Source organism: Oncorhynchus masou, chromosome 12 (genome assembly GCF_036934945.1).
Source record: "Oncorhynchus masou masou isolate Uvic2021 chromosome 12, UVic_Omas_1.1, whole genome shotgun sequence".
Lineage (NCBI taxonomy): Eukaryota > Metazoa > Chordata > Actinopteri > Salmoniformes > Salmonidae > Oncorhynchus > Oncorhynchus masou.
Window position 1 is genome coordinate 72023059 of NC_088223.1, and position 25177 is coordinate 72048235.

The 25177-nt window shown below is 43.0% G+C and overlaps 1 long non-coding RNA gene across 5 annotated transcripts; it reads right to left on the reverse strand.

Annotated features, from left to right (window-relative positions):
* Positions 1–1372: 1372 nt before the first annotated feature.
* Positions 1373–11746, reverse strand: LOC135550790 (uncharacterized). 5 transcript variants are annotated; one of them, XR_010457151.1, is made up of 3 exons: positions 11669–11746; positions 9313–11545; positions 1373–8405 (listed from the first exon to the last, which is right to left on the reverse strand). It is a non-coding gene; the product is annotated as an uncharacterized LOC135550790 (long non-coding RNA). The 5 variants fall into 5 exon arrangements; XR_010457150.1 differs by having other exon boundaries at positions 11664–11746; XR_010457152.1 differs by having other exon boundaries at positions 1373–2370; positions 2653–8405; positions 9313–11746.
* Between the last annotated feature and the right edge of the window lie 13431 nt (positions 11747–25177).

Here is a 25177-nt window from a genome sequence, read left to right on the forward strand (position 1 = left end):
TTTGAGGAAAAGATCATGATCATTTGAAAGCAAATTACGGACTCCTCTTTAAATCTGCGTATTCCTCCAAAGCTCAGTTGTCCTGAGTCTGCACAACTCTGCCAGGACCTATGATCAAGAGAGACGCTCAAGTGTTTTAGTACTTCAGTCGTTCCAAGACTGAAGACATCCTCTGATAAACCGAAATATGTAACGTTAGTGACAGTAAACTAATTATACTATAATGACTTCTATAATGCGTCTGCCAAATGACTTAAATGTAAATGTAAATGACGGAAACAATCCCAGCCTGAACTCAGGAGTAAAACTCTTGAACCTCTGAACCATATCTTTTAAAACTATTCGGGGGATCATTTTGATGCCCAGTACATATTTTTCAAACTTGTACTTGGATTATCAATCAACTTTTTCTGCAATATTACGGAACGCCAGAGGGTAGATAACTAGCTAGTGTTGATGATTAGCTACCGGAGAGAGAGACCAAATCAAGACGCTGGACAGAGTGGAATCAAGTATAGCAAAAAGGCAGTTTATTATGTAAAAGATATCTTGTCCTCTAATTAAGCGTGCACGGACCTAGTCATATGGCTCAGAAGGAGGCAGCTGACAAGGATCCCTAAACAGAGTGTGCAACAGATTTTGTACATAGAATGACGTAGGTTGATTCTTGTAGTTCTGTCTTCTGACTGGTTGGTGAAGGTTGGAGGCGGGTCCTGACCGAGCCTGTGCAGGAGCCTTATTGGTGCCCCGTGAAGTCGTCCCATCCTGGCTCCTGCCCAGTAGAAAGGGGAGTGGAGTGTGTGTGTGTGTGTGTTTATGCAAGAAGATGTTTGTGTGTCCCGTTATGGCTAGGTGTGTGTGTTCGTGCGATGGAATGTCCGTGTGTGTCCCGGAGTCGTGAGATAAGGGAGCAAATGGGGTCGTGAAACAACAGAGAGCTGAGGGGGGTAGATTATTGCTGGGTATGTGTGTGTCAGGGGACAGTGAGACCGGAGATCAGAGGGGTCTTGAAACAACAGAGAGCTGAGGGGGGTAGTTTATTGCTGGGTATGTGTGTGTCAGGGTACAGGGAGACCGGAGATCAGAGGGGTCGTGAAACAACAGAGAGCTGAGGGGGGTAGATTATTGCTGGGTATGTGTGTGTCAGGGTACAGGGAGACCGGAGATCAGGGGGGTCGTGAAACAACAGAGAGCTGAGGGGGGTAGTTTATTGCTGGGTATGTGTGTGTCAGGGGACAGTGAGACCGGAGATCAGAGGGGTCTTGAAACAACAGAGAGCTGAGGGGGTAGTTTATTGCTGGGTATGTGTGTGTCGGAGGGGACAGTGAGACCGGAGATCAGAGGGGTCTTGAAACAACAGAGAGCTGAGGGGGTAGATTATTGCTGGGTATGTGTGTGTCAGGGGACAGTGAGACCGGAGATCAGAGGGGTCTTGAAACAACAGAGAGCTGAGGGGGGTAGTTTATTGCTGGGTATGTGTGTGTCAGGGTACAGGGAGACCGGAGATCAGAGGGGTCTTGAAACAACAGAGCTGAGACAACAGAGCTGAGGGGGGTAGTTTATTGCTGGGTATGTGTGTGTCAGGGGACAGTGAGACCAGAGATCAGAGGGGTCCTGAAACAACAGAGCTGAGACAACAGAGCTGAGGGGGTAGTTTATTGCTGGGTATGTGTCCTGGTTCCTGTTTTAGCAGGGGTACAAGAAATGACTTGAGTCAGGCAGATTAGCTTAGCGCTGTATAATATATGAGCCATGTGTATGAATATTTATATAACAAATCCCCCTCTTCACGTCTACTAGACGTGAACAATAGAACCAAAACATGAAGCAACCAATCAATTTGGTATGAACCAAAAAAAATTTAGTCCCCCTCTTCACGTTTACTAAGACGTGAAAACTATTGCAGAAAGGAGAAAGAGGCTATAACGAAAACAAGAAGCCCCCTTGTATGGAGCTATGCGAGGTAAATAAGCAAGGACCAAAAGGAGTCCACTCCAAGTGCTACACCTGGAGTGGCCAAGAGGGATAGACAGGAAGAGGGGTTCCTCAAAAGATGGAAACGCCTCATCGGGGTCATCAGCCGCTAAAAGGGGTACATGTGGGTCTGATCACTGGGCAGTGGGGTGATGGCAGTGGTGATCACTCTAGTGGCCAATGTGCAGGCACAGGGAATGCAACAACAGCCGCAAAGGGCTAGGATAGCTACAAAAACAGCAATGGACACTAGGATAGAGGAGATCAGTGTTTTATATTTACCAAAAGCATCCATCCAGGAATCCCACATAGAGGTGTCAACACCTGAATGGTATTTCATTTTCCCATTAAGAGTTCGAAGTCCCTCCAGGGCCACAGTCAAACTGCCATCAGCCGCTGTGTTATTGGGAATAAAAGTGCAACACTGCTCACCAAACATAGCACAAACCCCACCACGTTCAGCCAATAACATGTCAACAGCAATCCTATTTTGGAAAGCCATCAAAGATGTTGCTGCCAGTTGACCATGCACGGCTTCGAATCCTTGCTGAGTCCAATTGCTTAGTTTTTGGACATTAAAATGAATGTAGTTAATACGATCTACATTTTTGTTAACTGTGCACCACCAGCAGATTGAGGATTCAAAACCTGCAGCTACTTGGTTCGCCCACAGCATACCATGGGTCCTCCTCAGTCAATCTCATCCTCCCCTGAAAGCATGCTTCAGTATCAGCATCTCCAACTGGAGCATCAAGCAAAGGCATCATGCCTGAAGCCTTCACCACATCTGTAACAGACTTCTTAAAATACGGTATGACGCAAGCAGCACAACACATCAATAACAAAAATACAAGAATTAGGGTCAGAAATTCAGTAACCACAACACTAGTGTACTTACCAAACCAGGCTCCCAACCAAGAGAACAGTCCAGACTCCTCCACCCCCGCCATGGTCCTCATCTCAGTAGATAGTGCATCAAGCCCACTAAGGACCTTAGATATACTACCATCTGGACTGGTGTTATTAGGAATATACGTGCAACATTGTTCACCGAACATCTTGCAGATGCCTCTCTGACTGGCAAGAAGCATATCCAAAGCAAGTCTATTCTGTTTGGCAACCACAGATGTGGCCTCAAGCTGTTCAGACAGACCAGTGAGTGCATCACGGGAGTAATTCACAAAACGCTGTTGATTATAGTAGATATAATTAATCCTTGCAGCCTGTCTTGCATCCACTATGGCTGGACCTATAATAGATAGTAAGAGTCCATCATTCCTACCCAGGGCCTGAAACTCATGAGGAACCCCCACTAGCACTCCCAACAGGTTAGTGTGTATGTCAACTACATCCTCTGTCCATGGAGCACTACGTCTATGTCTCCCATGGGATGGAATGTTTTCAGGTCCCCTGGATACAGAACCCAACAGCTGCTCAGCAGTAACATTAACAATGGTCAGTGGAATTATCAAACTGGTCAGAGCACACGTACCTTGCCAGTCTCCTCTAAGAATGGGTCTCAGCACTCTTTTTGGTCCACAGATCCACCACACATCAGCCAGACCACTAGTTTGGTTTAGGCCTGCAACTGGCCAAGTGGCATTAATGGTATGTTACTACTGCAATCAGCTTCAGACTATCTCCCATAATCAATGCCATTACCTGTACCCGTGATGCAACTGTAATTGCCCCCATATGCCTTAACACCCCAAGGGGCCCGATGAGGAGGTACTGTAGGAAACACAAGGCTCAAAGAGGAACAGAGAGTTGAATTGGGCTGAACCTGGTAAAAACCTCTCAGAATACACAGCCACCCCTCTCCTTCTCCTATAGCAAATGGGTGCGTAGCCAAAACAGGTCTAGCATGACCAATGTTTCATGTAACTCATGCAGTCCTTTCTTTTCAGGGTCTTAGCTGTACACCTCATATAAGACGGCCACAAATTGTCCCTACCATCAACGCCAGTCTCAGTGCTAACATTAATTACCTGAATGGGATTTTTAACACAGCGGTGGCAGGTTCGGTCCAGGGGTGGTAGAGGAGTGTGTCTGGCCCTGGTTCGTCTGGGACCTCTATTTTTGGCAGCACCTTAATAGAAAACACACCCATCGTGTCTGTCCCGGTCCTTTGTGGTCCGAGGGTGTAAGTGCCTGCATCAGAGAGCTTAATAGTTTTGATGGTTAGTAGGATTTCATCACCTTTACAGAGTTCAACAGTGCTCCCAGGTTTTCCCCATATCATGGAAAACCTATCCACCTTTGTGGAATCCCCTATGCTATAAGGATACCCTCTTCTCCAAGCTGTGTTATTTGGGATGTAAGCACAAACATGGTCCTGATAATCACGCATACTTCTCCCTTTTCAGCCATTAACAAATCTAATGCAATTCTATTCTGCCAAGCCATCCAGGCTGGTTGCTTCAGTCTGTTCTGCAAAACATTTAATAGCATCTCTGGTATAATTGTTAAAGCGCTGTTGATTATAATAAATATAATTAATCCAGTCCACGTCCGTGGAACCCCAATGTTATCAATGTATACTTTGTCCTTCCATACTGAGTGAGTGGATTCATATAGCCCTCTCTCTCCAAATGAGCTATGACCTGTGTCCACGATCAATATGGGAACCTGCACCGATATATCCCATAATGGCTCAGTGTCCCAGACTGCCATGTAGTTAGAGACTCCATTTTGGTCTACATAAAACTCGATTGAGAGATCCTTCCCAACCTCTACTCTAACTTCCAGTCTACCCAGATCTAGGGATCTCTTATGCTTATTTTGGAACAAAATCCTCATTGTCTAAACCATGGGTCAAATTACCACTCTCCGCATACTGAAGTAGGACGTGCTTATCAGGAACATGTCACCCACGATAAGACAGCTCAGACGAACAGCTTCCATGTGAAGCCCCACCCTCTCCGAGAACACATCACTTAGCAAGAGCCAGACACATCTTCACTTCTATGAACAACAACAGTGAGGAAAGGACAACCTTACCTGTCCTTTCCTCACTGTTGTTGTTCATAGAAGTGAAGATTTTTCATTCGAGAGATGGCCCCCAGAATTCTATTAATTTCAGTTCTCCTCTCGAACTCTGTTATTGTTCGACAGTGTCATGTGTCTTACCCTCCCGCAGTGCAATATGAATCCGGGTAGCTCTTTCAGCTAGCTGTCACCAGGAGTCTTTGGTATGGTCCCCCCAAAAGGCCTCAGGGACTGGATTGAGTGACTTCATCTGTAATTCACCTGTAGTGTATAAAATCTTGGACATACAGGTTAACAAACAGTTTCTCATTTGTTCTGATTGTTAGCTAATAATTTTTTTTGTTGTTGTTAATTATCCCGTAGGTCACATCCTATTCTAGAACACAATTTACCCATCCCCCCCTTTGTTACCTGGTTGTTACCAGGTAACAACCATGCCTACTCTTAAACAATGATTTGGGCAAGATTTGTAAATTATCCTAATGTCTGACATCATCATGTAGGAGCCCCTTTTAAATGTTCCACATGTCCAATTCTCCCTTGGGCGTCCATTCATGTCAATCCTGTAACAATACTCTGTCAAGTTTCTTATCTATTTTTAAGAACTATCTGTGCTACTTATATATTTTCTTAAATATATATATTCCCGATAACCCTTTTCTCTCATATCTCTCAAATTCCACTAAGCTTCTAACTGTTTGACTTTGTCTACAATCATTGATTTTAGAAAAAACATGTCTATGAGCGGCTTTTCTCTAAAGTCCTTACTTTTCCTTAGTCAATCTATCTTAATCCTAACAATAATCCTAAATCAGAGATGTCCTATATTCCTGTTAAATGTAATAGTATTTAAAAACGTATAATAATCAAACAACGTCTAATAAATGCTAACCATATCACAATCCTTCCTACACTAACAAGCGCTCTCCTATCTGACAATAACATTAATTTAATATGTGTTGCAAAGTGTGGAATACCTTATCTACAGTAATGTATTACCCCTAAAAACCGCAACTTATTTTCTATGTATTTCCCTGCCCTATTGGCTTAATCTATCTTCCCCTATTTATTCGCAATGATAAATATGACTTTTTCTCTGTTACAATACCAAATCATTAATAGCCCATTCAAAAACTTAACAGCTAATGTTGTAAAACAGAATCCTGAACCACTTTCTCATTTGCGGTTCAAACAATAATTCTAACCCCCCCAACCAAAACTCCATTATAATGAATTTACCTTAAAACTAGTAACTCAATATGACCACATTCATTATACAAATGACTCTCCCCTGAGGCTGATCAGACCTCAGAAGACAGTCACGATAAGATCAATAGGTCATAAAATAAAAATTCACTTGTATAATTAAAACTCATAAACTAAAAACTCATAAAGTTCCATATTGTGAGCGTGCCTCTCTAAAATACCTTTGCACTAAAACAAATAGTCCTAACAATGGTTTTAGGTGTATATACTTGCAGACCTGTTTTAATTTGGTCGTTTATGGCCTCATTCTCCCCAAGATTATAATCCCAGGAAACATCTAAAATTGAGACACCTAAACATCAATATTCCCAGAAGAACACAACACTCCTAACTAGCATTCACTATGCTAATTCCGATTCATAAACTCAAAAGTGAACTATAAACTAAACCTAATGATGATTCCCCTTTAACTCAAATCATTAATCATAAATTTTAAACAACGTCAATGTATATAATTACTTAAATGAACATGCCATCCTTAGATACAATTAACCGATAACGTTATTGTATTACTTCTTCCCCTCTGCCGCAAATGTCGTACATTTCTCAGTGTAAGAAATCCTAATCCCAGATATTTAATACAAATATAAACGCGTTTTTTCCTTGACTCCTTCAACTCACATACTTTAGATAACTTCCATCCGTCCCGGTATGAAGAATCCTACTTAAACACACCAGAACTAATGCTTAATTAAGTTGAATCAACTCCTAGAATAACCAGTCTCATAGGAATCAAACAAGTAGGTATTTGGACTTTTTTATCACCTTCTGAAAAGTGACAAAACAATAATGCACGCATTTTCCTTCTAAAAGACACAAACAATTTTCTCCGTTACCCCCAGTCCGTGGCGACAACAGTGCCTCGCGAGTGATGTCATCAACAAGCGCTCAACCTTGGCTCAATCCGTAACGACTTTCAATGAATTGTAAATAATTGTTGTTCGATAAACCAAACCTAATTTATCACATCTGTTCAAATCCGGAATTATAATTTACCACCCCAACCAATATCTCTTAATTCGCTAATTTCATAAAAACATTTCGATGGGCATAAATCGTAATTGTCTCTTCGTTTTTATTTATAATTCATTTTGATCTGAGTAACTGTCTCGTCTTTGATTTAGCATTTTAATTACGACTCTATTCCCAATACGTTATTTACTTGTTTTAATTAAAACTCATACCAGCATATGTGAGTGTACACCTTTAAAATACCTTGTCACTGGGAACAGGGAAATCCCCTTAACACAAACTTGTACTACTACAACGACACCCAATAATTCTGATAATCCCTTCACATCGTTTGTTTTAAATCTCTTGATGTTTCATGTTTTTATTCGTGTTTCTCCAAATTTTCTCCCCAAAATACTCCTTAAATACCCATCCATTAGACACACACACACCTGTGATAAATGTATACTGTCCCTTTAACATAAAAACTCAGCCTGCAGTCCATTCTGCGGGCCTTTCATTGTTCCCCATAATGAAAACAGATTCTAATGTTAGTATACCTTAACCTCCTGTTTAATTTCAATGGTGTTATCTGAACAATCAAACCAAAATCAATATCCGGGAAGTACTTGTGTAAATTAATTAAAAGAACAAAATAAATCTACCTTATTTCTCAGCACTTGGTTAGAACACCACTCCCTTCTTTCATCGACCACATTTAGTTTTTTTTAGCTATGATTTTGGTTTTTCCGCTATGGCGGAGACTACTGGGTAGACTGCGTCCCACTGTAAGCAATTTGCAGGATCACAAACAAGGGCCCAGATAGTCCTAGCCTCGCACAAGGAGAGAGAGATGTCCCTTTAACTGGGCGAGGTTCCTTTCTCAGGGGAGGTGGAGTTTGATGCTCCATCACCTGAGTCAGGAGTGTCTCCATTTGGTACCAAATTTAGGCTGTTCAAATCAGCTCTGACTTCAGTCAGTGTTCTGGAAGGAGTTGGGGCTGGGGTGCAATGTGTAAGGTGGTGCCAAGGTGCGCCTGATTTACCTTTGACCTGGACTGAGTGTGAAGTAACCTCCTTCACTTCGTACGGTCCAGTCCACCTGGGTTCCAACCACATTCTCTTGTGGACTTTAACCCTCACCCAGTCACCAACTTTTACCTTCAGTGGTGGCGTGTCTCCTGGTAGCTCCCCCTCCTGGACCTTGTGAACCTGGGTAGAGAGTGCTGCAGAGAGAACCGTCAGTTTTTTCACATAATCAGACATTACAATTTGTTGTACATCAAGAGCGGGCATATGACCTCCCTCCCTTAGTGGACCAGGCATGACTCTTCCAGTCATTATCTCATGAGGAGAGAGATGCGTGCCTGCTCCTGGTGAGGCTCTCATGGCCATCATGGCCATCAACCCATGTCAACTTCGAACCTGCACATGCTTTAGCTATCTTAGCTTTCAACGTTTGGTTTGGAGTTCTACCAGACCTTGAGACTGGGGCCTGTACACAGATCCAAATCTGTGGGTTATGCCAAATCTTTCTTCTTCCTGTCTCAGGTGTTTGTTACTGCCAGATCTGATTACACCATTTATGTATTCAGTGTTATTCCCCAACAAACGTTCTCTCTGACTTAAGCCAAATAACCACGATATGCCACTGAACCCAATGTTATATTTTAATGTCCAATGGTCACATCCTCCCCGATCACTGTCTCGTGGAACGCCAAACTTACATTTACTACATCTACTTGACCTCAACTCTTACACAATTTAAGTCCTCTACAGGACCTATTCGATAGTACACAACGTATCAATAGGACATTTTACATGCAGCAATCTAACCACTCCTCTACAAGACCTATTCGATAGTACACAACGTATCAATAGGACATTTTACATGCAGATTCAATCAATCTAACCGCACCTCTACAAGACCTATTCGATAGTACACAACGTATCAATAGGATATTTTATATGCAGATTCGGTTCATCTATTAATGCAAGATATCTTTTAACCATGCCTTAATTTTTAAAAGTAATTTAACAGCAATTCATAGTCACGCCCAGTACTACTGATCAAAATTTGGCAATTGACTAAAATACAATATGCAGATTTTTGATTTAACAGGCTCTGCTTACCTATTATGTCGAGCTCTGTGATCAGTTTCCTGAGGCAAGTTGAATGGCCGATGTCTCCTGGCGACAGGTCACTCTTCCGTCTGGTTTGCACCCAATGATTTGTCTCCCCTCACATCAACTTGTCATAGATCGAATTTAGATGTTTAAACCATCCTCTGCTACCAAGTTTTGTTGATGATTAGCTACCGGAGAGAGAGACCAAATCAAGACGCTGGACAGAGTGGAATCAAGTATAGCAAAAAGGCAGTTTATTATGTAAAAGATATCTTGTCCTCTAATTAAACGTGCACGGACCTAGTCATATGGCTCAGAAGGAGGCAGCTGACAAGGATCCCTAAACAGAGTGTGCAACAGATTTTGTACATAGAATGACGTAGGTTGATTCTTGTAGTTCTGTCTTCTGACTGGTTGGTGAAGGTTGGAGGCGGGTCCTGACCGAGCCTGTGCAGGAGCCTTATTGGTGCCCCGTGAAGTCGTCCCATCCTGGCTCCTGCCCAGTAGAAAGGGGAGTGGAGTGTGTGTGTGTGTGTGTTTATGCAAGAAGATGTTTGTGTGTCCCGTTATGGCTAGGTGTGTGTGTTCGTGCGATGGAATGTCCGTGTGTGTCCCGGAGTCATGAGATAAGGGAGCAAATGGGGTCGTGAAACAACAGAGAGCTGAGGGGGGTAGTTTATTGCTGGGTATGTGTGTGTCAGGGTACAGGGAGACCGGAGATCAGAGGGGTCTTGAAACAACAGAGAGCTGAGGGGGGTAGTTTATTGCTGGGTATGTGTGTGTCAGGGTACAGGGAGACCGGAGATCAGAGGGGTCTTGAAACAACAGAGAGCTGAGGGGGGTAGTTTATTGCTGGGTATGTGTGTGTCAGGGTACAGGGAGACCGGAGATCAGAGGGGTCTTGAAACAACAGAGAGCTGAGGGGGTAGTTTATTGCTGGGTATGTGTGTGTCAGGGTACAGGGAGACCGGAGATCAGAGGGGTCTTGAAACAACAGAGAGCTGAGGGGGGTAGTTTATTGCTGGGTATGTGTGTGTCAGGGTACAGGGAGACCGGAGATCAGAGGGGTCTTGAAACAACAGAGAGCTGAGGGGGGTAGTTTATTGCTGGGTATGTGTGTGTCAGGGGACAGTGAGACCGGAGATCAGAGGGGTCTTGAAACAACAGAGAGCTGAGGGGGGTAGTTTATTGCTGGGTATGTGTGTGTCAGGGGACAGTGAGACCGGAGATCAGAGGGGTCTTGAAACAACAGAGAGCTGAGGGGGGTAGTTTATTGCTGGGTATGTGTGTGTCAGGGGACAGTGAGACCGGAGATCAGAGGGGTCCTGAAACAACAGAGCTGAGACAACAGAGCTGAGGGGTTAGTTTATTGCTGGGTATGTGTCCTGGTTCCTGTTTTAGCAGGGGTACAAGAAATGACTTGAGTCAGGCAGATTAGCTTAGCGCTGTATAATATATGAGCCATGTGTATGAATATTTATATAACACTAGCTAGAGATTCCCACTAGATAACACAACCACAAAGTACAAATTGGCTATATCGTAAAAATGTATGAAAACCAAAATACGCGTTTTGGTCTTAATTTAAGGTTGGGCCATTAGATCAGCAGTGTGGTTAGGTTTAAAATCCGTTTATAAGAAGATGAATTGGAGAAATAGGATGGCAGGCTTGCTAACCCCTAAATGTTACAACATCAAAGTTGCTCAACTGTTGCACAGGGGATCAACTTCTGCATTTGAAGACACTGCCACCTGCTGACATGTGCCTCAAATGTGATTATCAAAGAGTCCTCAACAGCCATTTGAGATAGATAGCGACATAGATTTGATTTGACAGTTATAAATTACAACCAGGGGGAAGATAACACCAGTCCGGTCCCTTACACGCCTTTCTTGTGACGTATTATGCGCGGCCATAAAACCGTGACCCATTGTGATGTAAACAAGCGTCAATTCGCTACATGAACTGCGTTCAGTTTTGATATCAACAGTACAATCTCTTTCTTCAATCAGGTTGTTTCAGCTAATCTTTTGCCGCATAGTCTGCCCTAGCTGACGCTGTGCAGAGAATACTACGATTGGAAACGGTTGGTTAGACCCGTTCGCACTGCACAAGGTGATTTGGAGTTTAGAATGTCTGGTAGGCTCTTACATTCTTTGGGGATGTGACGCAGAAGTCCGTCACTGGCCGCGGGCAGCATTTGGTTCTTTAACGCACACACATATTCATCACTCCTCCCTGCGCCATTATAAGATAAGGTAACAATGTGGGTCGACACACAAATTAACTTCTGTCTTGGTGCATGCATTTCACACTTGTCAATGTTCATATTTGAGAGATACAATAATTATTATACTTAACAACGTTGTGGATGAGCGCATTGTTTGTTTGTTCTGTTCCTCTCTCTCCATCTCTGTAGCTTCCGGGTATGCTGGAAAAGGACCCGAGCTTTGTGAATTGGGTTGGCTTTATAGTGCCTGTCCCAAATGGCTCATTAATGCATATGGGCATATTGAAAGATATTGTCAGTAGTGATGTAATGTTGTAAATATTATGTTGTGATATTGTTTAAAACCGTGATGCAATGTATATCCTTTAGTATGTTTAGTTCATGGAAAATGTAGGTTTGTATTGTTAATTGATTAATTAATTAGGGTTAATTGTTCTGAGGGGAGGGGCTAGCCCTACAAAAGGAGCCTCTCTGTCAGTCATGAAAAGGCAGTTTGGATTGAGCTGTGGATGGGGCAGCATTGTTTTTAAGCTGTCCCATAAGGTAGACGTTGATGGCAGTACTGTTGTTTTTTTGTCCCGGAATCACTTGTAAATAAACACCTTTGCACAGAAGAACTTTTGCGGTTCCGCCATCTTTTTATTTTGATAGAGGTTAGGTTATCCAGTTTAGCCTTCTGGCCTACTCTACGTGACAGGGGAGTTCCCAAATGGCACCCTGCCCAGTGGGCTCAGATCAAAATAAGTGCACTATATAGGGAATTGCGTGCCATTTGTCTGTGTGTGTGTGTTAGGATATGTTTTGTACCAATCAATTGATGAAAATGTATCCCTCAGAAAGCAAGATGGATCGTAGTGATGAGAGAATCAAAAGAGCTTTAAGGCGCCGCCCTTATGTGGTAAATACCTATTTATTTATTTTGTGTTCTGTCTTTGTTATCACATTTTATATTGAGTGTTGTGTTGACAGTTGAATCCAGTGAGGGTGAACTCCCTGATTCTGTGATGTGGCCAACCGGTAAGGTGCACAGAAGACCAAGGCCTGTAAGTCAAATCCGACCTGAAAACAATTACACATAAACATTACTTATGCTCCATGTACAAACTGCAGTTATCACAATAAAAGCAACTGCAGATATCCCTCCCCATCAAACTCATTTGAAATTGAATGCTCTCTTGGCAGTCTACTTCAGCGCAGACCCCTCAGATCCACAAAAGGCCTGTAAGTCACATTCAAATCAACCACATAACAGTAGCTACTTAAATGATTTATTGATAGCTACATAATTTATTTCAAGGCCAAAATGAGCAAAATAGTTTTTACTGTTCACAGCCAATCATTGAGAGCTGTGGGCAGGAACAGACATCTGGGGATGGACGGGACATGAATCCAGAGCCTCTCAGCCAGGTCAGACATCTCTGCTGTTCCCATAGAGATCAATCTGTTGATTCATATGGCAATTTTGGTTGGCTTGGTTGAATTGACAATCCTTCATTGGAAATGCTAAAGAATCCTACAGTATGGAAGGTCTTTAGTCCCATCCCTAATGTTATGGGAGTTGCATTTATTGCATTTCAATACATTTGCATTTTCAATTACCCATGAATTACTCACTACTTGTACAAGTATGTTGGATTGCCTAAATATTCAACATTTTCTTGGCAGTCAATGCCAGTGAATTCCATGGCTGCCCTAAGTACATGCCTTTGTCTGTCTCCTCAGTCTGGAAGGGTGACTCGGCTGATGGAGAGAAATTATGATGGGGTGATCTCATCCTCCAACTCTGATGACATCTCTATCTACTCCTTCACTGACTGTGAATCTGAGGTAAGAGAGTTGTACACCATAGATGTGTTGAGTGATATGACTGTGAAGAGAATAGTCTCAGACTAACTGACTCTGATACACAGTCTGATGAGGATCATGAAAGGAGGACACCACCGCTGATAGTGAAGGATAAGGAGGATGGAAAGGTGACAAAGTTTGAAGTGAGGGAAATGGTAGAGGACGACAATCTGTCTCTCCACTCCTTGGATGATTCAGACTTTCTGGTATGTTCTGCACCATGTATTTGAGTAACTCTTTGACTGAATGTGGAGAATGGACTATGACCAACTAGCTCTCTGACACAGTGTGATAATGGCAATGATGTATTCTCTTACATTTGTGTGTTAGTGGTGCGCAGGTCAGCTGTTTGTTCAACCAAGCCCACCCGCAATTGCTAATAACCCATCCGCAACCGCCCAACCATATGTGAAAAAGTGAAAACCTGACCCTAGTCCGCAAATATAGAACACCATCAGAGAAGGCGGAACAATTTTTTTAGTCATGGGGTGCAGGATTTTGTTGTGGCTAATATGGATATGTTTCTGCTTATCATTTCCAACATTTTGGCAGGCTATTTGTTAGTCAACTTGTCTATAATTAGATAGAAGACTAAATAAACCCTTGCTCACCGGAATAATGTTATAAATAGTAGAATGAATTCTTCAATGTAGTTGACATCGGTAAAGTTCTCCGTCATCTTTGATTCTTTCGCGGAGCAAGAAGAAAATGCAAAAACTCAAGATAAAAAGGGAAACTACTATCAGCTTTTAGGAGGCTGATAAAGCAGTCCCTAACTGCACAATCGCATTCTCTCAAGATGCTGAAAGAAATCATATTTCTCCACTCCTGTTCCCGAGTCAAAATATAGTCTACATTTGTTGTATCCTATCATTTTACTGCAATAAAGGCTTAATTCTGCAGGAGTTAATATTAAGACTGTGAGAGGTTAATTAAAGATCTACAGTCAGTGTCCAGATTACAGTTTCCATTTAACTCATCTGAACAGTTTGTTCCCTTGATGTGCCATAGGCCTATTTGAATCCCCCTCTTGTGACTGTCGAATGTGTATAGTGCCTCACAATCATCACACATAATAGAGACACTGCCATCGTCCTCTTTGAATACTTCATCAAATCTTTTCCAAACATTCCTTTTCTGGCCATCCCTTCTTTATTTTCAACTCTCCATTTCGTAGATTTCCTCTTATTGAATTAAACTCTGACATTGTCCTTTTTGCGTCAGTGGATCAACAGTAACTTTTTCTGCCCTTTCCCAAAAGTGTTTGGTGATTGGTGTCTAGTCTATTTGGCACGCGCCAAATTAGGCCCTAAAGCTTAGGTTTACGCACAAATGCTAAATAGCCTATAGATAGAAATTACACAAGAATGATACATTTATGGAATTTTTTCATGTATTGTTTTCTCTTTATTTAACCCGACCGCCACCCACATAATATTTCATGACCCTAAACCCGCCGCCCTGTGGATATAACCGCGGGACTGCTGCTTATGAGTCAATGTATCACTAGTGTGTGTTACATCTCAATGATTTGACCCTTTGTCTGTACAGATAATTGTGGCCAAGCCCAACATCCTTCTCCCTGCCTCTGTGAGTGCCATGAAGACGAAACACCTGATGGAGTTGGTCCCTACTGTCCGGCCCTGCAGGGAGCAACTGGACAAGAAGACCCAGTGGACCAACACCAACGAGGAGAGCCTGAGGAGGATTAAAAAAACTGGCTTCCATAGAGCTCGACCTGGAGGAAGGCCTGAACAAGGTCAACGACGGTCAGGACATCAACCAAGAGAGGCAGAAGAATGAGGGATGCTTCAGAGCCTGGATTGAGAAGTGGATGGGGAGGAGGAAGGAGGAAAGACTGAGGGATGAAGATGTGAATAGGGAAGACAAAGGGAGGATGGGCGAGGAAGTGAGGGCACTGATCCAAGTGATGAAGAGAAAATGCAGTGAAAGTGATCTTGAGGCAGTAAACCTGGACAGTTTGCTGAATGACTTGGAAAGGTTGAAAGTGGCCTTCAAGAAATGCACTGGAGAGATGGCCGAAATGGTAGAGAGCATGGCAGAAATGCAGACCAGAATAGCTGAGAGCAGGCTCCTCAAGCCTGAAAAAAATAACTATGTCCAGAGCTTTGTAAATGAATCTTACTTATTGAGTGTTGTCATGTATCTAATGTATTTATAGATTAGTCATACAGTATATCTACAGATTTTGTATAACATAGCACTGTCCTAACAGTTTGTTTGTTGTTTCTGGTCTTACAGAGCCCAGGGAAAGTCTCTGGTCCTGTGTCTGGCCTCTCTCCTCTTGTGACCTCAGCACCCCGGACCCTGGCTGAAGCCCTACAAGCCCTGCCCTCTGCTGTGGCCCGTCCCTCCCAAAAGGATGTCCCAAAGCCTCCGACACCTCCAAGCCCTGTCTCTGTCATTGTTGCTTCGCCTGCTGTGGAGTACTTACCATTCCACCGCAGTCCTCGCCTTGCCCCAATCACCAACCTGAGTGAGAACGGCAGAAAGCTGCTCCAGAAAATGTCAGGAGTGAAGCCACAGGTGAAAAGGAAACAGGAAGGGAATATTGGCCATATTTCCTTCTACAGTATATCATACCTCTAGATACCATAGCTCAAGAGTAGAAAATAGCCATAAGCTTATATTACTTTCTCTCCTTGTCCAAAATATTCAGGAAGGGAAGGTCAAAAGGAAAAAGACCAAGGGAAAAAAGCAAGTGAAGAAAGTGAAGGCTAGTAAGATGCAGCAGGTGGAAAATGTTGGAGAAAGTAAGGAGGACAAGAAAGAGGAAAAGAAGAGTCTGAGGAAGAGGTGAGGAAATAGAAGAGGGGAACATAACAAGGGCATTTGAGAGATTTATAGAAATAGAATGAGGTAGAGAATTATAGAAATGGAATGAGGCAGCAGAGAAAGAGCAGCTATCTGATGTTTAATGGCAAACTACTATTTATTCTCCTGTTGTGTTTGATTGACAGGTTTCTCCAGTGGCTGCTGCCCAAACTGAGATGTTCGAAGAAATAATGGCCAACTACTACTACAACACACACACATACCTGCAGAGATTTTGAGTATTGCTTACTCCTCCAACACACAGCAAAATACACATATTGATATTGGTCTCATTGTTATATTTTGAGACATGCACCATTGTTTAAAAAATAAAAATGACCCAATAATTATATTGGTTCCCATACAGCCTACTAGGGTAGCGTATGATAATGGGTTGGATTTACATAGAGTGTAGTTATCAGGCTTGGAAATATAGCCAGGAGATGCAGGGTCAACACCCCTACTCATGTCATAAGTGCCATGAGATGTAAAGTGACCACAGAGAGATAGGACCTCTGTGTGCTCAGTCTCATCCGAAGGACTGCACCGGCCGCATGGCAGTGTCTGGCATTGGGGTCTTAGGTCTTCTTTGGCCAAAGGGAAGTGAAGAGGGCCAGTATGAGAGAGCAAGAACTTTCTTAGCAGATAATGATAACATGACAACAGTAGCTGTAGATGATGTAATGAAAAGTTGGAGGGTGGTTGGTAATTGAGAACATCAGGTGGATCCACGTCTGGGTGTTGAGCAGGACCCCTAGCTCCTGGAGAACAGGAGCAGAGTTAAAGGGAACAGGGTAGGAGACAGAGACGTAAACACTCCGGTAGCTCTCCTTCTGTTTCTCCTGCGCCTTGTCCATGTTCTGTCTCACCTTGATTGATGACAGGAATACATGCAATTATATTTCATATTAAAAATAAATTTCTTACATATCTCTTGGAGGGACAGAAAATAAATTAACAGCGGACAATCATTTTTACCTGGTCAAAAACCTCCACGTCCTTCTCAGTCTGTGCCTGAAGGTAGTACTCAAAGGCGTTCTGATCTGGTTCGACAACTTCCACCACATCAGGTGGGGTTTCAGTGATCTGAAAGTACGTTATGCAAAAATAGCAATATACAAACACTAAGTAAATCCCAATTTTAAAAGACTACAGTATATTCAATAATTGTATATACAATTGCATTGTTTACCTCAGTCAACAGCTGCGGCTCCCGTCCATACTCTCCCTGGATGCTGCTGTTGTGTGCAAAGAGAATTACCTTCAGGTTGTTCTCCCACCCTTCCTGATACCAATCAAGGGACTTGCCCATGGCAGTCTTGAGGGTCTGGTTGGTCCATTTACTAAGGGTTTTGAAAAACTTTGTTTTAATCTAGGTTGTATAAATCAAGAGTACCAAGAGATTTGTCTACTGTATGGGTAAAAAAAACACAAAGTACAAAACACAAAAGCCAAAAGGAGGTCTTACAATCAACTGACAATCAAAGCTTTCTTGCATTGATTTGACCTTGAACATTCAGAGCCTGCTGGTGTATTCAAACCAAAAACATCCGTGAAGAAAAAGTGGACCTTCAAGTACTGCCTCAAACCACTTGTCCAAGCATAATACATCTCACTGTATAGCATGAGACAGAAAACACATTGAATGAAAACAATGGACTCGATTAAATCTGTATCGCTGAAGTTCAGAGCTATAGCGGCTTATAACCACACTGACATCATTTTTTTAAACGTTATTAGTTATACCATGAGTTGACGTTTTTACAAGGATTGTGATTGCTGAAAATAGCGCACTTGAAATGTAAAGGTCATTTCCAATCTTTGAGAACATTGCCTTTGAATTTCAATCGAGCTATAGCGAGTTTTGGTGTTACTGATTGAAGTCATCAATCTGTCAGTGAAGACACAGGTGCTCCTAGATCAAATTTCAAATCAAATCAAATCAAAGGTATTTATATAGCCCTTCGTACATCAGCTGATATCTCAAAGTGCTGTACAGAAACCCAGCCTAAAACCCCAAACAGCAAGCAATGCAGGTGTAGAAGCACGGTGGTTAGGAAAAACTCCCTAGAAAGGCCAAAACCTAGGAAGAAACCTAGAGAGGAACCAGGCTATGTGGGGTGGCCAGTCCTCTTCTGGCTGTGCCGGGTAGAGATTATAACAGAACATGGCCAAGATGTTCAAATGTTCATAAATGACCAGCATGGTCGAATAATAATAAGGCAGAACAGTTGAAACTGGAGCAGCAGCACAGCCAGGTGGACTGGGGACAGCAAGGAGTCATCATGTCAGGTAGAACTGGGGCATGGTCCAAGGGCTCAGGTCCTCCGAGAGAGAGAAGGAGAGAATTAGAGAACGCACACTTAGATTCACACAGGACACCGAATTGGACAGGAGAAGTACTCCAGATATAACAAACTGACCCCAGCCCCCCGACACATAAAGTACTGCAGCATAAATACTGGAGGCTGAGACAGGAGGGGTCAGGAGACACTGTGGCCCCATCCGAGGCCACCCGGACAGATGAACCTTCACAGATTCTGTTAGTGACTCCGACATGTGTACTGTGAAACTCTGGGGGACACTGACAGACAGACAGTGGACTGAGATGGGAATGTTGAAAATGTGGATGTTGAGCCACTGAGCCCAGTGACTGCTGGTTTGAGAGGCAGATACATGCCCATGACTGAGTCCATGGCCAAAGCTGTGTTTGTGACTATGTCCATGACTGTGGCTGCAGCTGTGTCCATGCTTGTGACCATGTCCGTGACTTGGCCTCATGCCCCCCATGGTTGTGTCCGTAATAACCTGAGAGCTGAACAGGGCTCCCCTGTGTATAGTAGGAGTGGGCCCAGCCTTCAAATGTCTTTGGTGTGGTCTCGGTAGCCTGCAGGTTGGAGGTTGAGGACACTGGAGCGTAGGCTTGATCTGGGCAGGAGCCTGGTGTTGGAATGATTCTGCAATCAACGAGAACGTAGACAGATTTCAGAGAGCTTCTCTATACCAGTGATTATCTATCTAATCATGGGGGACCACCAGGTGCCTATTGTAAAGTATTCAATTACAGCTGGGGATCATCTATTATAACTGCACCTCATTATACTGTAGTACATCATGTGCTCTGGCTTGCACACAACAAATGTTATTTAATGACCTCTTGTCTTGTCTGATAAATGGTGGTTCTGGTGCTTTCTCAGTACTCACGGTGGGTGGACCATCTTCCTTCTCACCTCTATTGATGCAGGGACATACAGGACACCAATGTTCCTCAGCAGCCTGAAAGGCATCTTCTTGTCCAGCACTGATGCCCTGGCATCGGACATGTCCAGAAGTGAGAGCCAGCCCTTTCCGTCTGTTTCACCAATGCAAGTTAAGGAGAATGTGTGAAGCAGTGATGCAAGATTTTTCTAAACAAACATACCATAATGTTTAGCAACAGGACTCATATACAACACCTATAACCTAATAACACTTAACTACACTACTAAGCACACTTATAAAGCTGTGACATACTGCAGAGGAGCGTATCGCATTTCTTTTGAACCGCAATGAGGTTGGAATAAGGATACAGATCTCCCCTGCGATGATGGCGATGACATTGCAAAGGAAGACAGTGTGTGGGACCAAAAGTTTTATGATGAACAGAAACAGCCAGGTCAGGGCTAACATGTGTAGAGTGGCCCCGAAAAGAAAGCCCTTAACCATACGGGGGTGCACTGTGGCCATACACATATGGGAGAGGGATGCTGGCATGAACCCCTCCACCAAACAGTAGCAGACCCAGTATGCTGTACAACACCCCTGTGCTGATAGAGAGCAGCAGAAACCAAACAGTGCTCACACTCTTCTCAATGCCACCAGAGAGGCCCAGAACCCCAATACTGAGGAGTAGCTGGGTCACTGTCTTGTGGTGGAAGACAGTGATCCAGCCCTCACTGCTGCTCGATCATCCTATTTTTCCAATTTAATTGAGGAAAATAAGAACAATCCGAAATGTATCTTTGATACTGTCGCAAAGCTAACTAAAAAGCAGCATTCCTCAAGTGAGGATGGCTTTCACTTCAGCTGTAATAAATTCATGAACTTCTTTGAGGAAAAGATCATGATCATTTGAAAGCAAATTACGGACTCCTCTTTAAATCTGCGTATTCCTCCAAAGCTCAGTTGTCCTGAGTCTGCACAACTCTGCCAGGACCTATGATCAAGAGAGACGCTCAAGTGTTTTAGTACTTCAGTCGTTCCAAGACTGAAGACATCCTCTGATAAACCGAAAGATGTAACGTTAGTGACAGTAAACTAATTATACTATAATGACTTCTATAATGCGTCTGCCAAATGACTTAAATGTAAATGTAAATGACGGAAACAATCCCAGCCTGAACTCGGGAGTAAAACTCTTGAACCTCTGAACCATATCTTTTAAAACTATTCGGGGGATCATTTTGATGCCCAGTACATATTTTTCAAACTTGTACTTGGATTATCAATCAACTTTTTCTGCAATATTACGGAACGCCAGAGGGTAGATAACTAGCTAGCTAGAGATTCCCACTAGATAACACAACCACAAAGTACAAATTGGCTATATCGTAAAAATGTATGAAAACCAAAATACGCGTTTTGGTCTTAATTTAAGGTTGGGCCATTAGATCAGCAGTGTGGTTAGGTTTAAAATCCGTTTATAAGAAGATGAATTGGAGAAATATGCGGGCAGGCTTGCTAGCCCCAAAATGTGTACAACATCAAAGTTGCTCAACTGTTGCACAGGGGATCAACTTCTGCATTTGAAGACACTGCCACCTGCTGACATGTGCCTCAAATGTGATTATCAAAGAGTCCTCAACAGCCATTTGAGATAGATAGCGACATAGATTTGATTTGACAGTTATAAATTACAACCAGGGGGAAGATAACACCAGTCCGGTCCCTTACACGCCTTTCTTGTGACGTATTATGCGCGGCCATAAAACGGTGACCTATTGTGACGTAAACAAGCATCAATTCGCTACATGAACTGCGTTCAGCTTTGATATCAACAGTACAATCTCTTTCTTCAATCAGGTTGTTTCAGCTAATCTTTTGCCGCATAGTCTGCCCTAGCTGACGCTGTGCAGAGAATACTACGATTGGAAACGGTTGGTTAGACCCGTTCGCACTGCACAAGGTGATTTGGAGTTTAGAATGTCTGGTAGGCTCTTACATTCTTTGGGGAGGTCCCAAATGGCACCCTGTAGTGTAGTACATTTGACCTGTGCCCAGTGGGCTCAGATCAAAATAAGTGCACAAGTCAAAGTAAGTGCACTATATAGGGAATGGCGTGCCATTTGTCTGTGTGTGTGTGTTAGGATATGTTTTGTACCAATCAATTGATGAAAATGTATCCCTCAGAAAGCAAGATGGATCGTAGTGATGAGAGAATCAAAAGAGCTTTAAGGCGCCGCCCTTATGTGGTAAATACCTATTTATTTATTTTGTGTTCTGTCTTTGTTATCACATTTTATATTGAGTGTTGTGTTGACAGTTGAATCCAGTGAGGGTGAACTCCCCTGATTCTGTGATGTGGCCAACCGGTAAGGTGCACAGAAGACCAAGGCCTGTAAGTCAAATCCGACCTGAAAACAATTACACATAAACATTACTTATGCTCCATGTACAAACTGCAGTTATCACAATAAAAGCAACTGCAGATATCCCTCCCCATCAAACTCATTTGAAATTGAATGCTCTCTTGGCAGTCTACTTCAGTGCAGACCCCTCAGATCCACAAAAGGCCTGTAAGTCACATTCAAATCAACCACATAACAGTAGCTACTTAAATGATTTATTGATAGCTACATAATTTATTTCCAAGGCCAAAATGAGCAAAATAGTTTTTACTGTTCACAGCCAATCATTGAGAGCTGTGGGCAGGAACAGACATCTGGGGATGGACGGGACATGAATCCAGAGCCTCTCAGCCAGGTCAGACATCTCTGCTGTTCCCATAGAGATCAATCTGTTGATTCATATGGCAATTTTGGTTGGCTTGGTTGAATTGACAATCCTTCATTGGAAATGCTAAAGAATCCTACAGTATGGAAGGTCTTTAGTCCCATCCCTAATGTTATGGGAGTTGCATTTATTGCATTTCAATACATTTGCATTTTCAATTACCCATGAATTACTCACTACTTGTACAAGTATGTTGGATTGCCTAAATATTCAACATTTTCTTGGCAGTCAATGCCAGTGAATTCCATGGCTGCCCTAAGTACATGCCTTTGTCTGTCTCCTCAGTCTGGAAGGGTGACTCGGCTGATGGAGAGAAATTATGATGGGGTGATCTCATCCTCCAACTCTGATGACATCTCTATCTACTCCTTCACTGACTGTGAATCTGAGGTAAGAGAGTTGTACACCATAGATGTGTTGAGTGATATGACTGTGAAGAGAATAGTCTCAGACTAACTGACTCTGATACACAGTCTGATGAGGATCATGAAAGGAGGACACCACCGCTGATAGTGAAGGATAAGGAGGATGGAAAGGTGACAAAGTTTGAAGTGAGGGAAATGGTAGAGGACGACAATCTGTCTCTCCACTCCTTGGATGATTCAGACTTTCTGGTATGTTCTGCACCATGTATTTGAGTAACTCTTTGACTGAATGTGGAGAATGGACTATGACCAACTAGCTCTCTGACACAGTGTGATAATGGCAATGATGTATTCTCTTACATTTGTGTGTTAGTGGTGCGCAAGTCAGCTGTTTGTTCAACCAAGCCCATCCGCAACCGCCCGACCATATGTGAAAAAGTGAAAACCTGACCCTAGTCCGCAAATATAGAACACCATCAGAGAAGGCGGAACAATTTTTTTAGTCATGGGGTGCAGGATTTTGTTGTGGCTAATATGGATATGTTTCTGCTTATCATTTCCAACATTTTGGCCGGCTATTTGTTAGTCAACTTGTCTATAATTAGATAGAAGACAAAATAAACCCTTGCTCACCGGAATAATGTTATAAATAGTAGAATGAATTCTTCAATGTAGTTGACATCGGTAAAGTTCTCCGTCATCTTTGATTCTTTCGCGGAGCAAGAAGAAAATGCAAAAACTCAAGATAAAAAAGGGAAACTACTATCAGCTTTTAGGAGGCTGATAAAGCAGTCCCTAACTGCACAATCACATTCTCTCAAGATGCTGAAAGAAATCATATATCTCCACTCCTGTTCCCGAGTCAAAATATAGTCTACATTTGTTGTATCCTATCATTTTACTGCAATAAAGGCTTAATTCTGCAGGAGTTAATATTAAGACTGTGAGAGGTTAATTAAAGATCTACAGTCAGTGTCCAGATTTCAGTTTCCATTTATCTCATCTGAACAGTTTGTTCCCTTGATGTGCCTTAGGCCTATTTGAATCCCCCTCTTGTGACTGTCGAATTTGTATAGTGCCTCACAATCATCACACATAATAGAGACACTGCCACCGTCCTCTTTGAATACTTCATCAAATCTTTTCCAAACATTCCTTTTCTGGCCATCCCTTCTTTATTTTCAACTCTCCATTTCGTAGATTTCCTCTTATTGAATTAGTCTATTTGGCACTTAGGCGCACAAATGCATAATTAGGCCCTAAAGCTTAGGTTTACGCACAAATGCTAAATAGCCTATAGATATAAATTACACAAGAATGATACATTTATGGAATTTTTTCATGTATTGTTTTCTCTTTATTTAACCCGACCGCCACCCACATAATATTTCATGACCCTAAACCCGCCGCCCTGTGGATATAACCGCGGGACTGCTGCTTATGAGTCAATGTATCACTAGTGTGTGTTACATCTCAATGATTTGACCCTTTGTCTGTACAGATAATTGTGGCCAAGCCCAACATCCTTCTCCCTGCCTCTGTGAGTGCCATGAAGACGAAACACCTGATGGAGTTGGTCCCTACTGTCCGGCCCTGCAGGGAGCAACTGGACAAGAAGACCCAGTGGACCAACACCAACGAGGAGAGCCTGAGGAGGATTATAAAAAAACTGGCTTCCATAGAGCTCGACCTGGAGGAAGGCCTGAACAAGGTCAACGACGGTCAGGACATCAACCAAGAGAGGCAGAAGAATGAGGGATGCTTCAGAGCCTGGATTGAGAAGTGGATGGGGAGGAGGAAGGAGGAAAGACTGAGGGATGAAGATGTGAATAGGGAAGACAAAGGGAGGATGGGCGAGGAAGTGAGGGCACTGATCCAAGTGATGAAGAGAAAATGCAGTGAAAGTGATCTTGAGGCAGTAAACCTGGACAGTTTGCTGAATGACTTGGAAAGGTTGAAAGTGGCCTTCAAGAAATGCACTGGAGAGATGGCCGAAATGGTAGAGAGCATGGCAGAAATGCAGACCAGAATAGCTGAGAGCAGGCTCCTCAAGCCTGAAAAAAATAACTATGTCCAGAGCTTTGTAAATGAATCTTACTTATTAAGTGTAGTCATGTATCTAATGTATTTATAGATTAGTCATACAGTATATCTACAGATTTTGTATAACATAGCACTGTCCTAACAGTTTGTTTGTTGTTTCTGGTCTTACAGAGCCCAGGGAAAGTCTCTGGTCCTGTGTCTGGCCTCTCTCCTCTTGTGACCTCAGCACCCCGGACCCTGGCTGAAGCCCTACAAGCCCTGCCCTCTGCTGTGGCCCGTCCCTCCCAAAAGGATGTCCCAAAGCCTCCGACACCTCCAAGCCCTGTCTCTGTCATTGTTGCTTCGCCTGCTGTGGAGTACTTACCATTCCACCGCAGTCCTCGCCTTGCCCCAATCACCAACCTGAGTGAGAACGGCAGAAAGCTGCTCCAGAAAATGTCAGGAGTGAAGCCACAGGTGAAAAGGAAACAGGAAGGGAATATTGGCCATATTTCCTTCTACAGTATATCATACCTCTAGATACCATAGCTCAAGAGTAGAAAATAGCCATAAGCTTATATT